Here is a 24,256-nt window from a genome sequence, read left to right on the forward strand (position 1 = left end):
TTCGAGCTGAGACCAGTCCAGGTAAAGCACGTCCTCATTTACAAAGGCACCAGACAGGGCTGGAGGAACAGCTTAGCCATTAAGGCATTTTCCTGCAAAGCCAATGGACCCAGGTTTGATTCCCCAGGACCCACATTAACCCAGTGCACAAGGGGACACACATGTCTGGAGTTCATTTGCAGTGGCTGGAGGCCCTGGCACTCCCATTCTCATTCTCTCTCTTTCTGTCTCTCTCTCTCTGTCGCCCTCACTCTCTCTCTTGCTCTCTCCGTCTTTCTCTCTATCAAATAAATAAAATATTTTTTAAAATTTTTTATTTATTTATTTGAGAGTGACAGACACAGAGAGAAAGACAGATAGAGGGGGAGAGAGAGAATGGGCACGCCAGGGCTTCCAGCCTCTGCAAACGAACACCAGATGCGTGCGCCCCCTTGTGCACCTGGCTAACGTGGGACCTGGGGAATCGAGCCTCGAACCGGGGTCCTTAGGCTTCACAGGCAAGCGCTTAACCGCTAAGCCATCTCTCCAGCCCAAATAAATAAAATATTTTAAAACAAAAAGGCACTAGACAGACCAAGAATGACCCATCCCAGGAAAAGACAGCCTATGTATGCCTGCAAAGATATAACTCCCTTAGGAGAGTACCTGCAAACCCAGCTTAATGCCCACGGAGAGAAGAGGAAGGAGGTGGCCAATTTCTAGAAGTGTGGTACACGGTCCAGGGGAGCTAGAATGCTGTTGGGGGACCCTGAGTGGAAAGCAGAATGAGGGCCCAGGTGGTGCAGCTGAGAGCAAGATCTGCTGTCAGAGGCAGAAGTCGGGGTGGTGCCTTAGTTCAGCCTTGCTTTGCTGAGACCTGGGGGAACAGGGCAGTTTGTCTGCAAGGTCATGATTGATATGAGGTTTTGGGGGGGAGTCCAGGAAAGTCCTTAACCCCAAACCCTTAGCTTGTATCTGCTTTTAACCAAAGAATTGGATAAAACAAGACTGAGAAAGATAATTAATAAATCATTATATTTGTGTAGAGAAGTACAAAATCAAGAGAAGGAAGATAAATACTCCCACATGGTCTGAGAACCCACGTGGTAGTCTGGGAAGAAATGTAAAAAGAGAGTTAGAGGAATGCAAAGAAAGTACAAAGAGCCCCTGTCATGTGGAGGTCAGGAGGGTAAAGACCCCATGTGGGAGTCAGGTGGGGTAAAGGCTGAAAAGAGGGAAGGTTGCCACAACCTGCAAGTCCAGGCACCAGCCAAGAACGCTTGCCCTTCCTGGTAAACATATTGATAAGCTTATGGTGGTAGCCCTACCTTCAGCCTCAGGTGAGCCAGAGGGACAGCTGACTGGTCTGGGCTAGCGGCTGGCTCAGGAAGAGGTTAGCCATGAGGCCAAGTTCGGGGGACTAAATTTGACCAACGACAATGTCAGGATGAGATTTAAATTCTAGAAAAGGGAACCCCCCTCCCAGGAAGGGCTCAGGTTGGTTGTGGGAAAACAGATCTAGGGAAGAGCTAAGAAGTCAGATCACACTTTGATCTCTAGCAAAGTGGAGGCTGCAAGGGGAGACCCAAAGACATTCCTGATTTTTACTTTCAGGGTCACAGTCACCCTAAACTACCTAACAAAGCTGCCATGTTCTCTCTCTCTCTCTCTCTCTCTCTCTCTCTCTCTCTCTCTCTGCCCCTCTCTCTCTCTCTCTCTCTCTCTCTCTCTCTCTCTCTCTCTCTCTCTCTCGATGATCTGCCTCTTCTTTCACAGGCCCAAGGTCACCAGTGGCATCAAGGTCAGGTGGGTCTGCAGGGGGTCAGAGAGAGGCAGGACAAGTGTTCTATTCAGCCTGTGGCTGTCAATCTCTACTGTCAACTTGACAGAATCAGGAAGTAAGTGAGAGTCATGCCTCTGGGGCAGGTTTGAAAGGCAGGGGTTTCCAGGAAAGGATTAACCGGGCAGCAATTCCAGTGGTCACTACATGAAAAAAGGTTCTGGGGAAGAGCAGTGCCTTTTTGGCCTGGCATCCCTTGGTACTAGCTGGTGGATGCATCCTTGGCAGACATGGGAGCCCAGCGTCTTCGGCCTGCCGACACAGACTGAGGATGAAGACCAGCGGGTCATTAGGAAACCTCCAGGCCTTACCAATGGAGGCGCTGCTGAGCCATTCAGCTACTGGGTTCTTAGACTTTCCACCTTGCAGACAGCCACTGTTGGACAGCCATATCCTGTGAGTGGATCTAATAAATCTCTCTCTCTCTCTGAGAGTATTCATTGTACTGTATGCTGTTTTGTGTTCTCTCTCCTGACTAATACAACCTTGACTAATGCAACACTTTTGAGAAATTCTTAAGGAACCTGGGGTCACCATGCCTCCAACCATTGTCTCATGATGTTCTGACATGATCTTCATACCTCAGATCACAGGCATCAAAAGACATATCTGGGCCCCCAGCCGGGGGCTCTCAGAGCTTTCCCCCAAACAAACCTGGTTCCAGTTTTCTATACATCCTCGGGGTCCTTCCTCAAGTGCCACCAACAAAGTGGGCGGTCATATACTTTTCAGCATTCCTAAGGCAAGGCCTGCTTCTGGGCCAGCCCAGTGTCCTGAAGGAGGGAGCGAGCATGAGGTGTTTTCAGTTTTAATGGCTACATTTAAATGTTTCATGGGCAAAAACTCAGGCCAGATCACTTTATAATCATTCTTCTGGCTCCTGCATAATTGATGTCCCTTATGCACTTTTCATGATCTAATTTATCTACCTCCTAAAATATTTTGTAAAGCCTGAGTCCCATCTGTAATGATCTATGTCCCATTAGAAAGTCTACCAAAGGATTTGCTACCCAAGCTGCACTGGGGGACATAAACTAAGTTGTTTTCTGTGGAGGCACGACTGTTTCCAGGCAGGGACGGAGGCCTAATGGGGCCAAAATAATTCAGCCTGGATTTGAAAAGCTCACTTATATAGCGGGAGGGGGATTATCCACCTCGAGCAAGGAAGGCAGAGGAAGCAGGACAGTAACAAAGCCTTGTGCGGCCCCATCAGGTGACAAGGATGGCGACAGTAATCACAAAAGATGGCAGCTGAGACTAAGGGCCAGGCGCGTTCCCAGCACTTCCTCGCCTGCAATCGGGAGCTGTATGCTTCCAAAACATGTCCACCCCAGGAACACTGAACCCCCTGCCTTTCAGTACCCGACCAGAAAGCCTCTGGGGAAGGGATTCCCTCGTTTTCTTTAAGGGTGAGGGAAGGGCTGGAAGCCTGGCTCAGGAGATAAAGTACATGGCCCCAAGCATGCGGACATAAGGCCATGTAACCGGGTTGCAACAGGCACTGCAATCCCAGCGCTCCTACGGCAAAGTGGGGTGCAGGGACGAGAGGGTCCCTATGAGCCCCAGGGCCAGCTCTCCCGGTGCACATAGCAAAAACAGAACAGGCAAGGTAGGAAGGGAGCACCAACACCTGGGATTGTCCTCTGCCCACAGCTTGCACACTGTGGCAAGTACACACACACACACACACACACACACACACACACACACGGATTTTTTTAAAATCCAGATAATTTTGAATATCAAGCAAATAGCCATTTTTAGTATGATTTTGTCTCAAATAGTCCATTCAATATTCAAGACATGCTTATACAAAAATACTATTCATTATTTGCTCTAAGTTCAAATGTAATTTAGCATCTCCTACTTTACCTGACCTTCTGTCTTGAGGGCACTCACCACGTTTCCCTGCCTTGCTGGAGCCTCTGGAATATAGAAAACTGCTCAGGGAGACAAGACGGCCACCAGAGAGACAATCACAGGCTCACACCCCTCTTCAGATCTTCCGAGCAGAGGCCAGGTGTTTCTGGGAACCAAAATTTACAGCTTCCTCGTAGAGCACAAGAAACAAGGGCACATTTTATTCATTTCAGCGTTACTTATTGCAAACCTAGCAGAGAGCCTTGGGCGCGTTAGTGCTCACTGAATGCTTCGTGAAAGAACACGCGTACACATGAGAGCCACTGGGGCCCTGGCACAGATCCAGCACCCCAGTAGGAGGAATGGGGGCTGTCAGAGGAGGGAGAAGGAAGACCCCTGAGAGAGGGACCCAGGTGTGTTGTGATGGTTTGTGTTGATTGCCAACTTGACAGGGCCTAGAATCACCCAGGAGGCAGGTCTCTGGGAATAACTATGAAGGATCATGGACACTGGGTTAGCCTCTGGGCATGCCCGTGAGGGATCATCTTGATTGAGTTAATTAAGGTGGAAAGACCTATCTTAACTATGGACAGCCCGCCCCACGGGCTGGAGTCCCGGACCAAATGAAGAGCAGAGCACACGCTGGGCCGCAGCAGTCACTGTCCGCTTCCTCGCTGTGGACTGCGTGTGACCTCAAGCTCCCGCCATGCCTTCCCCACCACGAAGGACTGTGACCTTGAACCGTACATGGAAATAAGCCTGCCCTGCCTTAAGTTGCTTCTGGTCAGATATTTTGTTCTGACAAGGAGAGAGTAACTAATTTACATGTGTCATGCACAGCCTTAGCACCCAGCCTAGGGTCTGGCTTGAAGCAGACTCACTGATGTCTCATGGAGAAGCAGACTAGATGGGGGGCAGGGGAAGAGCTCGGGCCTGGGAACCACGCCTCCTTCCCAGCTCCCAGGGTGGCTTGCTCTGGGACCAGGACAAGTCACAAGCCGCTCTCTGCTTCGGTTTCCTCAGCTGGGGAGCACGCTCTGGATACAGCAGACAATTCCTGTAACATTGTGCCTTCCCACAATGCCATGCTCATAAAAGGCTGGCAATATGGTGAACTTGAGGCTCTGGTCCGTGGCAAGTTCCACCCTGCCAGAAGGCTCCTGAGCCAGCCACTACATGATGGTGACAAACTCCCTCTCCAAGGGCCCAGGCACAGAGCACTGCTCACAGCTCTGTGGCTTCTCAAGTCCAGCCACCCCCAAGCAAAGGGCAAATAAAGATAGATCCCTCTCTCCAACTCAAACGCCTCAGTCAGTCTCCCAGCTCAATGTTCCTGGGCAGAATTCCGTGGGTGCTTATAAACACTCCCATTACTTCTGAGGTTTTATTTATGGCTTTTGCTAAACCTTTACTCTGGAGTTTGCCATTTTAAACATTCCCGGACTGAAGGTGATTTATATGGGTTCCTCTCACCGAAGCTACCTGAAATGGACAAAGCCAAAATCAATTTATAGGGCCTCAAGAGCAGCTGACAACTCATTTTTATTAGGAGAGAGCTTTTCTTGGGAAAGGGAGACAAAACATTACCACTCGAGAAACAGCCACTCTAACAGGCTGACTGAAATGGACGCCGTTTTCACTTCGCTTTCAACACTAGCTTGATCAAACAACACCCAAACCTGCTTCTCTTCAGAGCAGTGATATAATTGAGCTTGCTAGTCTTCCTGGGAGAGGCCATGCCCCTCGGTGGGTTCAGAACACTCAGAGATATGTGTACTACCACGGGACGCAGCGATTCAAAGGGAGCCAAGAATGGGAGGCGACAAGGGGGGCAGCAGGGAGCTGGCCACCTTGCAAATCCGACCAGTGTTCTTAAGTCCCCAGGCAAAAGAAGCTTCACCTATATCTTTTCAGGTCTTGTCAGATAAATTAGGAAATCTCTTCCTTTGAAGATCAATGGTATAGAGATGGCTTTGAACTCCTAATATCGGGCATTAGCAAGATAATGTTAGGTTTTATTAAGAATGAAAAGAATTTACCAATTTTCTTCCAACAATTCTCTCTGTACTCCACAAGGATGCTAATCACTGGATAATTGTTCAATGGCTCTTCTGTTCCATTCAAATCCACTGAATTGTTTAGAGAGAGAGAGGCAGAAGTCCCTTATGGGACCAATTACCAAAATGCTGGGACCTGCAACTTGGCAAAAGGCACAGTTCTGGAAAGAGTCAAGATATTAAAAGGACTGACAGGGCTGGATAGATGGCTTAGCAGTTAAGGCACTTGCCTAAAAAGCCTAAGGACTCAGGTTCAAATCTCCGGGTCCCACAAAAGCCAGACGCACAGGATGCAAGTGCGCAAGGCCACACATATGCAGAGGGGAACAACGCGTCTGGAGTTCATTCACAGAGGCTGAGGCCCTGGTACACCCATTCTCTCTGTCTTTCTCTCTCTCAAAATAAATGGCTAATAGATCAGCTAGCTGAGGCAGTCATAACAAGATATCACAGACTGGGTGGCTTAATATCAAACATTTATCTTATCGTAACTCTTGAGTCCACAAGTCCAGGGTAAAGGTTCTATTCCTGTCAAAAGCCTTCTCCCTCATACCCATCTTCTAGCTGTGTCCTGGAAGGGCAGGGGGGAATTCTGGGGTCACTTCATAGAGATGTGAATCTTAGCAGGTCAGAGGCCAACTCTTTTGACACTTGTGTTAACTATTTTTGTGCGGTTATGACCAAATCATCCACAAACCACTCAGCAGGTAGAACAGTTGATGTGGCTCACAGAGGTTACTTTCTCAGGTAACCACATCGGGGAAGGTGGGGCAGAGCAAGGACCTCCCACGATGGCAGCAAGGAGCAGAGAAAGGGGGACATGGGACAGGGCCAGGGCAAGATGCAACGCGAAGCACAGCACGCCCAGCGACCCCCCTTCTAGGGAGGCCCATCCACAACCTTCACCCCCTTCCAATAACACCATCACATGTGAATCCATCACAGGATTGATTCAGAGACCTCGTGATCTCATCATCTCTGGAGATGCATTCACGGACAAACCCCAAGGGATGTTTTATTATTCTCCTGGGCAATCAGAATTAACTGTGGGATATCATTTAACTCTATTTATTTCCTCAGAAGCCTGCCCCCACCTCTAAATACAGTTACATTGGAGGCTGTTGTGTGTATGACTTGAACCTTTCAGAAAAATCTTCCTGGGGTGGGGGAGGGGTCTAATTTCTACCCACACTCCATGGTCCAAACCCAGCCCATGATTCCTAATTCAAGTCTATCTCTCCCCTCCCTGACCCATTCTGCTGGAGTCCCTAGATTCCAGGCACCCTTTTCATGTGTGTGTGTATACACATGTATATGCACATGGTGAGTGCATGTGCAAATGTCAGTGTGGAAGCCACAGGTCAACATTACATGTCCTCCTTAGTGTCCCTCCACCTTCTGTTTGGGGGGTGGATACAGAGTATGCGTGCTGTAATACGTGATGTGTGTGGTGTATGCATGGGTGTGCTGATGCAGGCACTCTGCGCACACACAATTCTCCAGTCTCCGCTCCCTGTAGGACTTGGGCTACAGACCGATGTGGACACAGCCAGCTGTTTGTGTGGGTGCTGGGGAACTGAACACCGGAGGTCGCGGGCCCTCGTGGTCACACAGAAGCGCTCTTCCTGCTGAACCGTCTCCCCAGCCCCCCACCTTATTGTTTCAGACAAGCTCTCTCACTGAGCTTAAAGCCCGCCCGCCCTACGGGTCCTGTGGTCTCTGCCTCCCCAGCACCAGGCGCTTGTTGTGTGCACCACCATGCCTGGCTTTTCTGCATGGCTTCTGGGGATCCATAGAGAACTACGGAGCCATCACCCAACATCCCCACCTCTGGCCAGGTGCCTTTCTCCAAACCATAGCTCCCAGCCCTTTCTTTACTTAATTTTTAAAAATACTTTATTTACTTATTTATTTATTTGACAGAGAGAGAAAAAGATACAGAGAAAGAGAGAGCTAGAGAGAGAGAGAGAGAGAGCACATGCTAGGACCTCCAAACACACTCCAGATGCACGCGCCACCTTGTGTATCTGGCTTACGTGGGTACTGGGGAATTGAACATGGGTCCTTAGGCTTTGCAGGCAAGTGCCTTAACTGTTAACCCATATCCCCAGCCCTTTACTGATTTTTTTAAAAAATTTATACAAGTAGGTATGTAATTTAGAGAGGTAGCACACGCATGATTTTGAAAAAAAAAAAAAAAAAACCTTGGGGCTGGAGGGATGGCTTAGCAGTTAAGGTGTTTGCCTGCAGAGCCAAAGGACCTTGGTTCGATACCCCAGGACCCATGTAAGCCAGATGCACAAGGTGGCACATGCATCTGGAGTTCGTTTGCAGTGGCTGGAGGCCCTGGCGCGCCCATTCTCTCTCTTTATCTCTCTCTCTCTGCCTCTTTCTCTCTCTCTCTCAAATAAATAAATAAAAATAAAGTAAAATATTTAAAAAAAAAAAAACTTGGTTAGGTACACAGACATTCAAATTCTGACTCTGACCTTGAGTAATTCACTTATCTCCTCTGGTCCTCAGTTTCTCATCTGTTAAAGAACAGCTCTTACTCATGGCTTGTGGGAGAGACATAGAGAAGGGTATAGAACACCTGACACTTAAAACTAATTAACCCTTCAGCTCTGGTTGCTATCATATCCTCATCAACCCCGCAGTGACCAATCTTACCCTCTTTTACCTTTGACGCCACTTCAAGGCAAACAGGCCTGAGGTTTACATCCCCCAACCCTGGCGTCTCCCACCAACCACACAAGCAACGCGGGTTCCTGCCGTGACATCTCCACACATCAACAGCACCTCAGACTCGTCACACCTGCTCTAGCTGGGTCTGCTCCACCACAGCCTTCCCGAGCCTGACGCGAGGCTGAAGCCAGAGCCACCTCAGACTCTCCCATGCCTCCCACTCCCACGCCTGCATTCAGCCATTAAGAAACCTTCCTGGTGGGCTGGAGGAACGGCTTAGCGGTTAAGGTGTTTGCCTGCAAAGCCAAAGGATCCCAGTTCGATTCCCCAGGACCCATGTAAGCCAGATGCACAAGGTAGCACATGCATCTGGAGTTCGTTTGCAGTGACTGGAGGCCCTGGTGTGCCCATTCTCTCTCTATCTGTCTCTTTCTCAAATACATAAAATATATTTTAAAAAGCAGGAAAAAAAAAAAAGAAAGAAACCTTCCTGGGATTCCAACAGGGCTGAATAGTGGCACCCAGCACCCACTGTCCCAAAGCAACAGGCGGGGAGCTGCTCTCTAAAGTGAGTGACGGGGGAGGATATTGGGACTCAGCCAAGGAGAGGCTGGAGAGACCTGACGGGACACAACAGCGTCCACAGAGGAGCGAAGCCCAGCCCAGGAGAGCAGTGATTCCTATTGTGGGAGACAGAGGCCCTTGCAGCAGCAGGGCTCACTCCAACACCTCTGGAGGAACTGTCTGTCATGTGACCTTGTGAGGCAGTTTAGGGGTGATGGGGACCCTAAGTGAACAGCTTTCTCCTTGACTAAATGTGGGAGTCGTCCTTCGGCCTGTAGGGGAAAATCTCAGTCGTTGCACTTCGCTACAGGTCAGACTTGCCGCAAGCGTCTGGCCTGTTCTTATCTCTGCCCCCTTAGGGAGCCCTTCCAGACCCTTCCTAGAAAATGAAGATTTCTGGGAAGATTGTCCCTTTCCAGACATCCTGACCCCAGACACCTGATGTCAGGACTAAACTGACCATCCAGGGGGGTTCACACGAAGAAAAACCCAACCTGAGTCTGAGGTGGGATTCTCAAGCCACATTTGGCCACCTTGGGCAAAAGCTCTGTCTTCCTTCCTGTCCTTCAATCCTACTTAGACTATTTATACTACTCTGGTAAGACCTTTCTGGACCCTGTCCCCTGGTCTGTGGGCTTCATTTGTCAAATTCAAGACAAGAACCCAGTGGCTTCTGACTCAGGGGCACTTTGGCTTGACCACTGAGTTTTCCAGCATCCTAACTCCTGAGTTATTATTGCCCACCCAAGAGATGGCTCTGCTGCTCTCAACAACACCCCAAAATTCCTGTGTCATTTGCACCCTTCCCATTGGCAGGGAGGCAGCACAGCAGGCAGGTACCCCGTGGCCATGTCTACGTAGCACCCCCAGGTAGCACCCCACCTGCCCCCCCCACACTGTAGCATATTCTGTGACCAAGGTCATCCGTCACAGCCAAAGAAGCCACAGCAAGATATAGCGATGGTGCGTGTAGTAATGCCGACATGGGCCTCCAGACGAGACAGCTTATAGGAGGAAGGGGATTTATTTAAAGCTTACAGATCTAGGGTAAGTTCCACAAGGGTGGGAGCAGCTGGCCTCCTTTCACAGGTCCACGCAGAGAAAACCACCCCCGGGAGCGCCACAAGCCAGCCCTCTCGGGAACGCAGGCAGAGCCCAAGCTCTCTGCACACCTTTGACTGGTATTCAGATCTAACCTCCCCCGCCACCCCGCCAACCACAATTTAAGGCTGGGCCCCAGGATCCACCCACAGTGACACCTCTTCCAGCCAGGCAACTGGAATCTCAGAAGCTGTAATGAAACTAAAGCTACTGGGGGACATCCATTCAAACTACCACAGCGCCCATCCAGGAACAAAGCTGATGGTGTACGCCAAGCGAACGAACACCTCAAGAGCCCTCTTCAGGCGAAAGCTCTTAGCACAAAGGCCAAGGAACAGAAGTGCCAGTGACGCGTGGCCCGTCGGCTCGGCGATTCTCGATTCTCACCGCGGCCCATGGAAAGCTGTTCTAAACCAAGGCAACTCGCCACCTGGAAGGGAAGGCAAGGACTCCCCAGTGAGAGCTCACAAAGAAAGTTGACAGGCGGGGATCCTGGTAAGGAATGCAAGATGCGGGGCTGGGAGAAGGCTCCTGGGGAGATGGGTCGCCGGGTAAAGTGCTCCCTACACAAGCATGAGGACCCCAGTTTGGGTCCTCAGCACCCCATATAAGCCAGGCCTGGTGGCAGGCACCTGTAGTCCCCGTGCTGGCCAAGACTGAGGCTGGCTAGCTTGACTTGCAGAAATCGGTGAGTTCTAGGTTTGTTAGGAGACACTGCCTCAAAAAAATACAGTGAAGAGCTACTAACAAAGACACTGGCGTCTACCTCTGTCCCTCACGCATGCAAATAAATTATTGTCAATAAACTTGGTGAGACTATTTGAGCAAAATTAGGAAAACCGTGCTTGTCATGAATGAGAAATTCAACCAAGATTTTGAAAATTAACCAAAAAGAACTCTTGGAAATGAAGACCTCGGTAGGCCAAATAAGTTGAGAGCGGCCACAGCAGAGAAGATCAGGCACAATGAGGAATATCTGAACTTAGGGTTGGGGAAATGCTCAGTGGTTAAAGACGCTGCTTGTAAAGCCTGATTATTCCCTAGTATGCAAAGCCTCGTGCACAAAGCGGCATGCGAGTCTGGAGTAGCTCACTTGCAGCAGCTAGAAGTCCTGAATGTCCTCTCTCTCTCTCTCTGGAAGGAAGGAAGGAAGGAAAGAAGGAAGAAAGAAAGGAAAGGAGGGAGGGAGGGGAGGAGGGAGGGGGATATAGTAGTTTAGGGTTTAAAAAACAGAACAAGGGTGGGGGTGGGGGCCGGAGGTGTAGACAGTGTGGCGGCCCTGCCCCGTGTCTGCGAGCAGCCGCAGCTGCGGGGGACCGGCGGCACTGGGTGCCTGCAGAAAGAGAGCCCACCATGGCAGATGGAATTGATTTCAGCCTGGGAGACGCTGGGCTTCCAGCACTTACCCGATGCAGTGCTCGGCCCGGCGCAAAAACGGCTTCGTGGTGCTCAAAGGACGACCGTGCAAAATAGTGGAGATGTCAACTTCCAAAACTGGAGAGCATGGGCATGCCAAGGTACACCTTGTTGGAACTGATATTTTCACAGGCAAAACATATGAAGATATTTGTCCTTCTACTCACAACATGGATGTTCCAAATATTAAGAGAAATGACTATCAACTGATAGGCATTCAAGATGGTTACCTTTCCCTGCTGACAGAAACTGGCGAAGTTCGTGAGGATCTTAAGCTGCCAGAAGGTGAACTGGGCAAAGAAATAGAAGGAAAATACAATGCAGGTGAAGATGTGCCGTTGTCTGTCATGTGTGCCATGAGTGAAGGGTGTGCTGTAGCCATAAAGCCCTGTAAATAAGCGGGGGTGTCGGGCCTGAGCAAACTGTTTAAGCCTGGGTCAGGTGCAGACCAACAGTTTGGTTCTCAGTTGTCACCAAAGCTATGGCCTTCATAAGCAACCTCATGTGTTTTTTTGTTGTTGTTTGTATTGTTTTAATTGTGCTGGGTTAGTTTTGCAGGCAGTTGGTAGCTTAAAAAAAGCAAAACGTTCAATTTTATAAGTAACATTCCTGTGGTTTTCATTATGTGAGTGGAATAAACAGACACAACAGCTTCCGCACATGTCACTTGCCTGAGCAAGTCACTCCCGGGCTTTAGAACAATGGTTAACAAACCAGGGACTCACATCACACAATGTACCGCGCTGTCATGTTTAATTGCCCTACGTTAATTTTGGACTTAATGTCATAGAATTCATAGCTTGTGGAATGGAATAGTCAGTTTTACCTTTGTGTGGCAAATGCAAAACCTTAAACAAAGTGTCAGTTTGGTGGCCATGTGCAACCATATGTTATCTCGGTCCTAGTATTCTTTGTCAAACTGATTGCCACTTTATACCCGTAGTATTTATTGGCTGTAACGACAGAAGGACATTGAATTGCTGGGTGAATCTGAGCAAGTCAGACAGGTGGTGAGGAAGACAAAAGACAACGGCAAAGGAGATGTCAAAAGTAGACTCTTGAGGGCTTTGTAATCAGCTTAAAAATAGGAAGTGGCTTTTCAATTGTACTTTTGTTTTTTATTTTTGTCCCCTAGCATTGAAAATACTGACCTGCTTTACAGGGTACTATGCAGTTCTTCCTTTCCAACCGTGCTGAATAAGTGTGCATATTATTCCATAATCCTGCCTTTCTAGCTGTTTTGTTTTGTTGACATTAGACTAAAACTGCGAATTCTTAAGTTAGTCTGGAATTCTTGGCTTTAAATTGAATGGCTCAATTTATGTACATTTTGCTAAATGAAAGTAAATCATGGAACAAATATTACTTTACATGACAAAAAAAAGAACAAAAGAATGTCTGAAGTTAAAGGCAGGCCTTTTGAAATATCACAGACAAAAATAATTAAGACAGCTTCTAAGGCCTTTGGGATACCATTAGAGGAAATATTCACATTTTCGAAGTGCCTGTGTTTGGAACTCTCCTGCTGTTGCAACAAAATGCCTAGAGAAGCGGTTGTGAAGGAGGGCAGCTGCCGGAGCTCACGGCTTCGGAGGTGTCAGGCCAGCCTGGGGGGGCGGGGAGCAGAGCAGCCGACATCATGGGAACTGGGAAGCGGCCACAGGAGACTTGGAACCAGGTTTAACCTTCAAGGGCAAGTCCCCAGTGACCTACTTCCTCCCGCTAGGTCGCACCTCCTAAAGCGTCCGCTGCCTCCCAAGTTAACACTAGTATCTGTGGACCAAGCATTCATTGCCTGACCTCGTGGACGGCATCCCACAGTCAAACAACAGCAGCACCAGAGGAGAAGAAGGTACAGAGAGCTTCACGAAGTAGCTAAAGCGTCTCTGACGTTAGGAAAGATACAGCCCTACAGTACAGGAGACCCACATCCCCCACATGACCAGAAAGGATCCACACCCTTTATATTACAGTTAATTCATGAACAGTAGAAGAGAAAAAGAGAACTGGAAAAACTGGAAAAGCACAAAGTCTCAGTTGAGGGAACCTCCATTAGAAAAACAAAAAATTTCTGATCAGAAACCTTACAGGCCAAGAGGGAATAGAATGGCATATTTCAAGGTCTGAATGAAAATAACTATAAGCAAAGAATATACCTAGCCAATCTATTCTTCATACAGAAGAAATAAAAACTTCTCAAGACAAGTGCAAATAGAATTCATCCCCACCGGGCTCAAGGGCCGTCCACCTCCAGAGTCTGAGGAAGGCAACCATGAAAACTCCTGGCAGTATAAACCAAGCAACAGACACACAGAGGAGTAACAGAAAAGAACCAAACCTCACCAGTGCAAGAAGCCATCAAAACACAGACAGGGCTGGGGAGATGACTTCGTGTGTGAGGTGCTCACCGGCACAGCCTAAGGACCCATGTTCAATGGTCCAGGTCCCACACAAGCCAGACGCACAAGGTGACACGAGTGTGCAAGGTTGCACATGTGCATAAGGTGGCGCACGCGTCTGGAGTTCAACTGCAGTGACTGGAGGCCCTAACACGCCAACTCTTTCCCCCAAAAAAGTAATTTTTAAAAATTTTTTTTAAAAAGCACAAAGATAAAGAAAAGAGGAAGATAGAACAAATGATATTCGACACAGAAGAAATTCAACAAAATAGTCTTTCCTTAATAGCCTTAAATATAAATAGAACTAAATTCCTCAAGACGCCGAAACACATTGCCCATAAGAAACTCACCTTGGGGACTGGGGGTGGGGCTCAGTGGTAGCGGGCTGGTCTAGCGTGTGTGAGTCCTTACGGAGAAGAGCCGGGAGAGAACAGGACACACATCACCAGTAAAAAGACATCCAATGCAAACACATCCCCCAAAACAAACAGAATCTCTTCTATTAGACAAAATGGACTTAAAAACAAAAGGCAGGGGTGGAGGGATGGCTTAGCGGTTAAGGTGTTTGCCTGCAAAGCCAAAGGACCTCAGTTTGATTCCCCAGGACCCATGCAAACCAGATGCACAAGATGACGCATGCACCTGGAGTTTGTTTGCAGTGGCTGGATGCCCTAGTGGGCCCTTTCTCTCCCTCTCATTCTCTCTCAATTAGGCCCCCAAATGAATCTCAAGAAAGTAAAAACAATTGAAATCACATCGCATGTCTTTTCACAATGGACTAAAATTTAAAATTAACAACAAATTTAGAAGTTACACGAATGCATTGGTCCTTGAAACCATAACACAGAATGAGCAATGGATCATTGAAGAAATCAAAAGCAAGCTTAAAGCCAGGCATGGTGGCGCATGCCTTTAATTCCAACACTCAGGAGGCAGAGGTAGGAGAACTGCCCTCCATGAGTTCGAGGCCACCCTGAGAGTATATAGTAAATTCCAGGTCAGCCTGAACTAGAGTGAGACCGTGCCTTGAAAAAACAAAAACAAAAAAAAGCGAGCTTAAGATTTTCTTGAAACAGATGTAAATGGAAATACAATATATCAAAATTTATGGACTAGAGGGACTAGTGAGATGGCTCGGTGGTTAAGAGCACTTGCTGTGTAAGCATGAGGGCCTCAGAGGGCCTGAGACCATCTAAGTTCAATTCCTCAGGATCCACATAAACAGCTGGGCATGGCCATGCATGGCTGTATCCCTGGTTCTGTAGGCAGCAGACCAGAGAACCACTGGGGCTCAGGAAAACTGCAGCTCTGCATTCAGAAGGAGACTTATCTCAAGGAAACACACGGATGAGTGACCCAGGAAGACATCTAATATTCTCCTCTGGCCTGCTGACACACTCATGGGGTACGCACAACTGCACATGTATTCACACTGTGGCACACACGATGCATGCACAAGCAAAAGAAATAGTCACGGAATACAACAAAAACAGTACTAAGAAAAAAGTTTCTACTTTTAAACATTTATGTTAAAAAACAGAAAGATTGCCGGGTGTGGTGGTGCACGCCTTTAATCCCAGCACTTGGGAGGCAGAGATAAGAGGATCGCCATGAGTTCAAGGCCACCCTGAGACTACATAATGAATTCCAGGTCAGCCTGAGCTAGAGTGAGACCCTACCTCGAAAAACCAAAAGAAAGAAAGAAATATTGGGCTGGAGAGATGGCTTAACAGTTAAGGTGCTTACCTGTGAAGCCTAAGGACCTATGTTTGACTCTTCAGATCCCATGTAAGCCAGACACAAAAGCACACAAGGTGGCACATATGTCTAGAGTTCAATTGCAGTGGTTGGAGGCCCTGGCGTGCCAATTCTCTCTCTCTCTCTTTCCCTCTCTCTCTCTCTTACATGCACTCTTGCTATCACTGTCTCATATAGAAAAATACCAGTCTGTTGGACTTGCCTCAGAAAAAAATAGAGTTCAAATAAACAATCTAGGGCTGGAGAGATGGCTTAGTGGTTAAGTGCTTGCCTGTGAAGCCTAAGGACCCCGGTTCGAGGCTCAATTCCCCAGGACCCACGCAAACCAGATACACAAGATGACGCATGCATCTGGAGTTCATTTGCAGCAGCTGGATGCCCTAGTGGGCTCTCTCTCTCTCTCTCTTCCTCTCTCTCTCCCTCTTCCTCTCTCTCTCTCTCTCTCTCTCTCTCTCTCTCTCTCTCTCTCTCTGTTGCTCTCAAATAAATAAATAAAAATAAAAACAGAAAAATTTAAAAATAAATAAACAATCTAATGATTTAACTCAAGTACAGAAAAGTAAATGCAAACCAAGCTCAAAATTAGTGAAAGGAAAGAAACATGTACACAAAGAAGAAATAAAAGAGGCTTTAGCAAACAAACAAACAACAACAATAAAAAAAAAAAAAACAATGGACACCGTAGCAGTGAGAAGTGGCAGTGGAGTGTTCGGCACTGAGAGACATCTCCATCCCACCCTCCAAGGCTCAGGGGCCATTGTGGTAGATGTCGCAGAAAGAATGTAAGAGCCAAAAGGGGAAGAGTGCTTATACTAGAGTTTCCAGACACAAAGTGGCCTTGATATTTATGATTTCACAATGGCTGATGTTACCTCTACAAGACCTGAAAATAGTAGGGGAAAAATGATGACATCAAAACAGAAGAGAGACCAGCTGTAAAGAAGAAGGAATTCAGTGGAGGAGGATTTGGTAGGAGGAAAAAGGTAGGATGTTGGGAGGGAATTATGATCATGTTATATTGTGAATATTTATGCAAGTTGTCAGTAAGTTTTAAAAAAATCAGTAGTGAGGGCTAGAGAGATGGTTTAGCAGTTAAGGTGCTTGCCTGCAAAGCCAAAGGACCCAGGTCCAACTCCCCAGGACCCACGTAAGCCAGATGCACAAGGAGGGACATGGCATCTGGAGTTTGTTTGCAGTGGCTAGAGGCCCTGGTGTGTCCATTCTATCTCTCTCTCTCCCTCTCCCCCGCCCCCGCCTATTTCTGTATATCTCTCTCTCAAATAAATTAATTAATTAAATATTTTTTAAAAAATCAATAGTGAAAGGAGGTAGTTGTTTGAAATGATAAACAAATACTACAAACTTTCAGACTAGTAAAAAATAGAGAAGACACAAATTTTAAAAAGAAATGAAAAATGAGACTTATAACTATAAAAATATAAAAATATAGTCAATCACTAGAAATCATCACAAATAACTATATACTAACAGATTGGAAAATCTAGGAGAAATGCATAAAATTGGATCATATACAACCTGTCAAAACTAAGTCAGGAAAACACAGCAAACCTAAGCAGATCAACAGTGAGTGAGCAATGATATATAATCAGTAATAAAATGTCTCCCAGCAAAGAAAAGTCTAGGACGGGATGACCTCTGCAGCAGTTTCCTTCTCACTGCGGACCCAAACCAGCTAATGGGAGGCGGGGCTTGGTTTCCGCTTGCTTTCAGTTTAGAGAGCATCAGCACCGTGGAGAAAGTGTGCAGAGCCCGCAGCTCCGCAGCACATCTCCACAGCAGCAAGGAAGACGACATCCGAGGCAGCCAGCTGTGAATGCCCAGCGGGCTACAATAACACACCACGACGCCCACCCCGTGACACACCTCCTCCAGCAAGGCTCAACCTCCCAAAAGCCTACTACCAGCTGGGGACTGAGTCTGAGACTTAACCAGAAACCCATGAGGTTATGGGGGACCCCTGGACATTCAAATGCCACAACAGCATTGCTGGATTCTAGACCTAGTGCAAAATCTTCTCAAGCTATTTCCAAGAACTGAAAAGGAAAATCTCTCGCAACCTCAAGGACACAGGAAACAAAGAAAACCATGCATGAATATCCCTGATGAACACAGGTGCCAAAACTCTCAACAAAATGAGCTGAGTCTATAGATGAGTCGGTAAAGACCTTACCTCATAGGTGTGAGGACCTGGGTTTGAACCCCACAATCCATATTCTTTTTAAATTAGGCAAGGTAGAACACACTTGTAACCGCAGTGCAAGGGAAGTGGAGTCAGGCAGATCTCTGGGAATCACAGGCCAGTCACTCTGGCCTATTTGACAAATTCCATGCCACTGAGCGACTTTGTCTCAAAACATGTGGATGGGGCTTGAAAGGTGGCTTGGTGGTTAAGGCGCTTTCCTGCAAAGCCTAAGAACTCATGTTCAAATCTGCAGGTCCCATGTAAGCCAGATGCATAGTGAATGCAAATGCATGATGTCATACATGTGCACAGGGGCGCACGCGTCTGGAGTTCGTTTGCAGTGGCTGGAGCCCTGGCACATCTATTCTCTCTCTCTCTCTCCCTCTCTCTCTCTCTCTTGCCCCCCTCTCTGTCATAAATAAATAAATAAAATATATTTTTTTAAATAAAATAAAATCTGAACAAATTAGATATATGAGCTGCCCATCACACTGTCTCCCCGCTGTCCATTGCCTGTGGCACTCACTCTGCTCCCCCCAACTCCTGCGCCTGGGACATCGGTGGCCAATGACCTCCGGGGATAAGGAGGACCCTCAGCTTACTAGCTGAACCTAAGGACTTATGCTCAAATCCCCAATACCCACATAAGCAGATGCACAAGGTGGTGCATGGATCCTGTGGGGAAAAAATAAAAAGTGTGCAGAGATGGCTTGACAGTTAAGGTGCTTGCCGTGAAGCCTAAGGACCCATGTTCGACTCCCCAGAAGTCCCACATAAGTCAGACATACAAGGTAACACAAGTGTGCAAGGTTACACACGTGCACAAGGTGATACATGCATCTGAAGTTTGATTACGGTGGCCGGAGGCCCTGGCACACCAACTCTCTTTTACTCACTCCCTCTCACTCTCACTCTTGCTCTTGTTCTCACCCTCTCTGATTAAAAAAAAAAAAAAAAAAAAAAAAAAAAGGCCAGGGCTGGAGAGATGGCTAAGCAATTAAGGTGCTTGTCTGTGAAGACTAAGAACTCATGTTCAAATCTCCAGGTCCCACGTAAGTCAGACACACAGTGATGCAAGTGTACTATGTCACACATGCACACACAGGGATGCACACACCTGGTGTTTTATTGTAGCAGCTGAGGCTCTGGCACTCTATTTCTCTCTCTCTCTCTCTCTCTCTCTCTCTCTCTCTCTCTCTAATAAAATTAAAAATAATAAATAATATAAGAAATAGAAACAATACACTGCTCCAACAAAGGGGTCTCATAGAACCACACTCAGGATGAAAGGGTTTTTGTTCTTTTTTTTATATATTTTTATTTATTTATTTGAGAGAGACAGAGTCAGACAGAGGGAGAGAGAGAGAGAGAATGGGCGTGCCAGGGCCTCCAGCCACTGCAAACAAACTCCAGACGCATGTACCACCTTGTGCATCTGGCTTACGTGGGTCCTGGGGAATTGAACCTACGTCCTTTGGCTTTGCAGGCAAGTGCCTTAACCACCAAGCCATCTCTCCAGCCCCGGGTTTTTGTTCTTGACGTAATGAGTTGTGTTGGTCAGTGCATACTCTGGGAAAGGGAATGAGGCCTTACCAGTCATATCTACCAGTCCTGCCTTATTTGAAAGGCCCACCTGTGATTCCCAGAGTGCATGTGTCCCTGAAGGCTGTCTCACCCACGCATGCCCACGTGCAGATGAACAGCAAAACAATTCCTGGGCTTCCAGCAATTGCCCCCAACACTCACTGGTGCCAGTTCCTACTCTAGCCAAGGGCTGTGAGGACAATGAGGTCAGGGGAGGAAGGTCAATTTTGTTTTGTTTTGTTTTGTTTTTGCCATCATATTGTCTCTCCACTTGCTCATCTTCCTGGAGGAGAATGCAGTGGAAGTTGTGGAAAGTCAAAGGAGAGAGTCGCTTCAGTCAGACATGCCCCCCCCCCCGCCCCGGTAGTCAGCAGTGATCCCACAACCCAAAGCAGCAATCCAAGTTTTATTCGCTCATAAACATTAATGGGACCAAACCGCAGGGAAAACAACATGAGAAGCAAAATGCCAGGGGGTGCCGGCACCAAGGCGGAATGCAGAGCTCAGAGCGGGAAAGGCCAGAGCGCTGGGAGGCAACTCTGCCGCCCAGAGGGGCTGCTCGGGCTGGCTCCTGGGGTGGAGAGAGTGGGTAGATCCTCTGATCCCCTGTCATTCTAGAAACGCTCTTCCAGGGCAGGGAAGGAACCCTTAACACTCTTTCGTGTTCTGCCAAAGACAGTGACTGCTGAGATCAGCCGTGGGCCTTCCACACGGGGACAGGGCACCTCGCAGAGCTCAGACCTCAGGGCCAGGCTGGGTCACATGAGTGATGACCGGAACCATTTCGGGTTCCACCTCTGCCACTCTGTCCTTTGCTGTGCCAGCATATTCTTCCCCCGCCTGTTTTTATAATTCCTCTTCTTTTGAGACAGGGACTTGCTACATAGTGTGTGCCAGCCTTAAATTTGTGGTTCCCCTGCCTGTGCCTCCCAAGTGCTGGGGTCACATGGCCCGCACCTCTGGCTGGGAGGGAGCCGCGGCTGACCCTCCTAGCTCCAGATCCCTGTTTGACCTTAGAGAGAGAGAGACGCAACTCATTTCTGTGCCCAACACCCTGTCTCATTTGCAGACTGGATTTCCACGTGGTACCGGGTTTCAGAAGCCCGGTTCCCCAGAGGAATTCCCAGGAAGCCATCTGCTCATGGGCTTCTGAGACGCCTCGGCAAACAGAAGCCTAGGGCACTCATCAGTCATCCAGAGGGAGGTGCGTGCCCATGTCCTTGAGCTTGGCACTGCAGAGCCAGAGAGGCGTGGGCTCAGACTCTGCAGACGCACTCACCGTTCTGGAGCCTTCTCTCTGACTTGGCTCCGATGAGGACTTTCCAAGACTAATGGCACCAAGGCCAGGAGAAGAGTTGGAAGGGCAGACCCCAGGCCAGATACAGAGCGGGAAGTGGGCAGCACGCTGCAGGAACATTTTGCCATAAGTCAAGTCACAAGGTGTCCCCAGAAGGTCAGCTCAGAAGTGGGACTGGTCAGTTAACCCTCAGATGCAGCCGTGATATCTCTGCGAGCAGCAAAGCCTGGGTTTTTTCCCAGCCACAGCTGGACCCTGTCTTCTAGGATGGTGACTAGGTCCAGTGTATCTCACTAGGAGTTGAAGCTGCGTTGGTGGCCAGTGCGTGAAGAGACAGAACAGTTTCTAGGTGGAATTTAGTATGCAAACCATGACAACGCCATAGTCAAGATGCGGTCGTCTGCCTAGCTGTGACAGTGACCACACCTAAACCCCGAAAGCGACAGAATGAATTCAAGGACAAACCCTAAGGCTCCCAGCCCAGTGCTCTATCCAACTGCTCACCAAACCCCGTGCTCCCCAGCTCCAATTCGGCAGCACCCACCTTGCCCACTCACCCCTAGCCTTCTCAAGAAGTCCTACCTCTGGGGCTGGAGAGGTGGTTTAGTGGTTAAGGTTCAATTCCCCAGATCCCACATAAGCCAGATGCCCATGGTCGTGGCATGAGTCTGGAGTTCGTTTGCAGTGGCTGGAGGTCCTGGCATGGCCATTCTCTCTCTCCTCTCATAAATAAACAAAAATAATTTAAAAAAAAAAGAAGTCCTACCTCTGAGATAGTCCCTTCTGTCCCTCTGCTCTATTCTCTGAGCTCCAGGGTTTTCTGTCACATGTTGAAGCTACCCCTTACGCCTTGACAAAAAATATTTTCAAAACTAGAAGAATTTATTTTAATATTTCATCACCATATGCAAAACAAAGCCATCAACAGCCTGGGGCCTGAGCTGCTGGGTGAGGAGGGGGGGACTTGACAGATGGAGCCCCGTCTGCTCACATCCCATCCTCCGTGGAACTTCCTGGTCCCCAGTGAGCTGCATCTGCCCATGAAAGTAAGTGTCCAGTCTGACCATCCAGCCCCATGCTAAGACTCACCCCGGAAGCAGATCCACTAAGGGGCCCCAAGCAGTGCCTGTGAACAAATGCACCTGTGCTCTGGCCGTTGCCAGGCCTGCTCTGAGCTCAGAGGAGGCCACAGAAGGCCAGATGGTACCGCCCTACGTGTCATTGTAGAAGGAAACTTAGAGCAAGTGAGTGGGTCTGTAAGGTAGCTCACCTGAGACTACATAGGAACCTGAGAGCCCCCAAAGGGTTCACACAGCACTGGAGGCTTCTAGAGGACTTTCTTAGAACTTTCTAGAACAACCACCATCTATGGTGACTGGGGAGACTCAAACTCCATCAGAATGCTGAGAAGTGACAGCAGTATGTTCAGCACTGAGACATCTCTATCATACCCACCAAGGTTCAGGGACCTTTGGAGAAGAGGCGAGGGAAAGAATCTGAAAGCCAAGAGAGCAGGGGAGTGCAGTCGTGTCTTCCAGACACCAGGTGGCCTTGATACTCATGACCTCACAGTGGCTCTCGCTGGCTGCATAAGGCCTGCATGGTAGGAGGGGAAGATGATGAGATCAAAACGGAAGAGAGCCTGGGAAAGAGGAAGGAAGGGATTAGTGGAGAGGGGATAGAAAAAAGGAAAGAAGGGTGGTGAGAGAAATCATGATCATGGTGTCCTGTCTCTACGTATGGAAGCTGTCAATAAAATGCTTTCAAACATTTGGGATCAAGTTAGGAAACGCAGGGTTAAGGAAAGTTTAGCGTGTCTCTTCCGGAACCTTTGAAACACGAGTGTTCTTTGACTCAGAATGGCCTGTTCCCCCAGTATCATTAGGTGGCCATGGGCTGTTTTGCCAAAGTATCTTCCAGAACCTTCTGGAATGAAGTGGAAGTTGGTCTACGGTAGTTCTGGGGTGAAACAAGTGTTCACCCTGGGTGGCGCTGAGGTGGCTTCCATAAGGCCCAAATTCCCTGCTGAGCATGGCAGCGTATGGGGACGCGTCATGCCCAGAGCGCGATGCTCTTGCAGACCAGGGGCGTGGGCGCAGCTGTGGTCCTGTCTGGGAATTCAGAGGTCTCCACTAAGACCCGAACACCCCTTCAGGACTGAAGCCCTGCCCCGTGTGCCAGAACCCCCTGACCCCTTCTGCTTACCCTCCTTCCGCCTCCCGCCACTTTGCCAGGGGTCCCTCACTTAGCTGTCTCTCAGGAAGGACACGGTCCCGTTTGGAATGACAAGGAAACAAACCACTGCTGCCAGGTTAACAAAGCTCACAGGCTTTGAAAAAAATCTCGAGATAACTTTCCAGTGCCTTCCCTGGCTTCACTGAAGGGTGGGTGACATAGAGCCCAGGATGCCTCCCTCCCCTGCAGGACCCTTCCTTCAGCCTCAGGCTCACCCGTGCTGTTCCCAGCAGCCCAGCCCCCCCCCCCCCCAGTTGCCTTTCTCTCAGAAGTGCCTCCATGCTGGCTTGCACTGCTTCTCGCTGACCAGAAGCCCATCTTGTCCCTTGGGCACAGCTCTGCTCCCCAAAGAGGCCTTGAGGTTAACCTGTCCCCAGGAGCTCCAGCCCACCTCCTGCTGCCATCGCACCCCCCTGGACACCACAAGGACCAAACTGCTCCTCCCCTGTCACACCTGTCGCGCAATGGCAGCACTGCCCTCAAGCTCCTCCTTCAGGTGGGAAACCAGTGCCTGCAGCAATGCGAAACCAGCGAGGCATGTTCAAGTCCGCAGTCACCCCTCCTTCGCGGGGCGAGGTGCCCTCCATCCTGCCCTGCTCCTCCGGCGGTCTCCAGCCCTTGGACTGAGAGGAAGTGAAGTGATATTTGCGTTCAGATTCTCCAGGAGTCCAAGAAATGTGCTCACGGCGTTGATAATGTTCTAATCTTTCAAATTCAGTTCATGCAGCCACCTGGCTTCCCAGAGGAGCAAAATCAGACTGAGGGGAGCAGAGCCGTGATTCTGAGCAAGGGAGTGCATGCAAGGGAGGCTTCTGTAAGTGCCAGGTTTACTATTGTGAACACTGGAACCCGTCTCATCTAAGCGTCTTCAGAATATGGCTTTACATTGGCCCACTGATGAGACTGGGTTTAGAGAGAAGACTTATATACAGGAAACTTCGTTGAAATGGGAAAGGCACAAAATATGGACGCACAGTATACAGGTATCCAGGCCCCTCCTTTCCCAGTCAGCTTGGCTCCCTGGCCTCCTACATAGCTCCCCTTATTAAAGCTGGGAGCAACTGAACCCAGACACACAGAGATAAGGAACGAGCAAGATCCAAGACATGGGATTTACCCAGAATATGGTGCATAGCTCCACAGACAAACCTAGATTTGAACTTGGAAGACCCTTCTGGTCTGGCACTCTGCAAATGGCTCACTGAGACCAGTCCCCTCTCAAGCTAGTTTTGGCAGAAGCCCTCTGTGCTGCCCTAGCATGGCAATTTGGGGAGACCC

General features: G+C 48.7%; 1 pseudogene; it reads left to right on the plus strand.

Moving 5' to 3' along the window:
• Nucleotides 1-11,439: 11,439 nt before the first annotated feature.
• Nucleotides 11,440-11,900, plus strand: LOC123461730 (annotated as a pseudogene).
• The last annotated feature ends 12,356 nt before the right edge of the window (nt 11,901-24,256 follow it).

This window comes from Jaculus jaculus, chromosome 6 (assembly GCF_020740685.1).
Source record: "Jaculus jaculus isolate mJacJac1 chromosome 6, mJacJac1.mat.Y.cur, whole genome shotgun sequence".
Lineage (NCBI taxonomy): Eukaryota > Metazoa > Chordata > Mammalia > Rodentia > Dipodidae > Jaculus > Jaculus jaculus.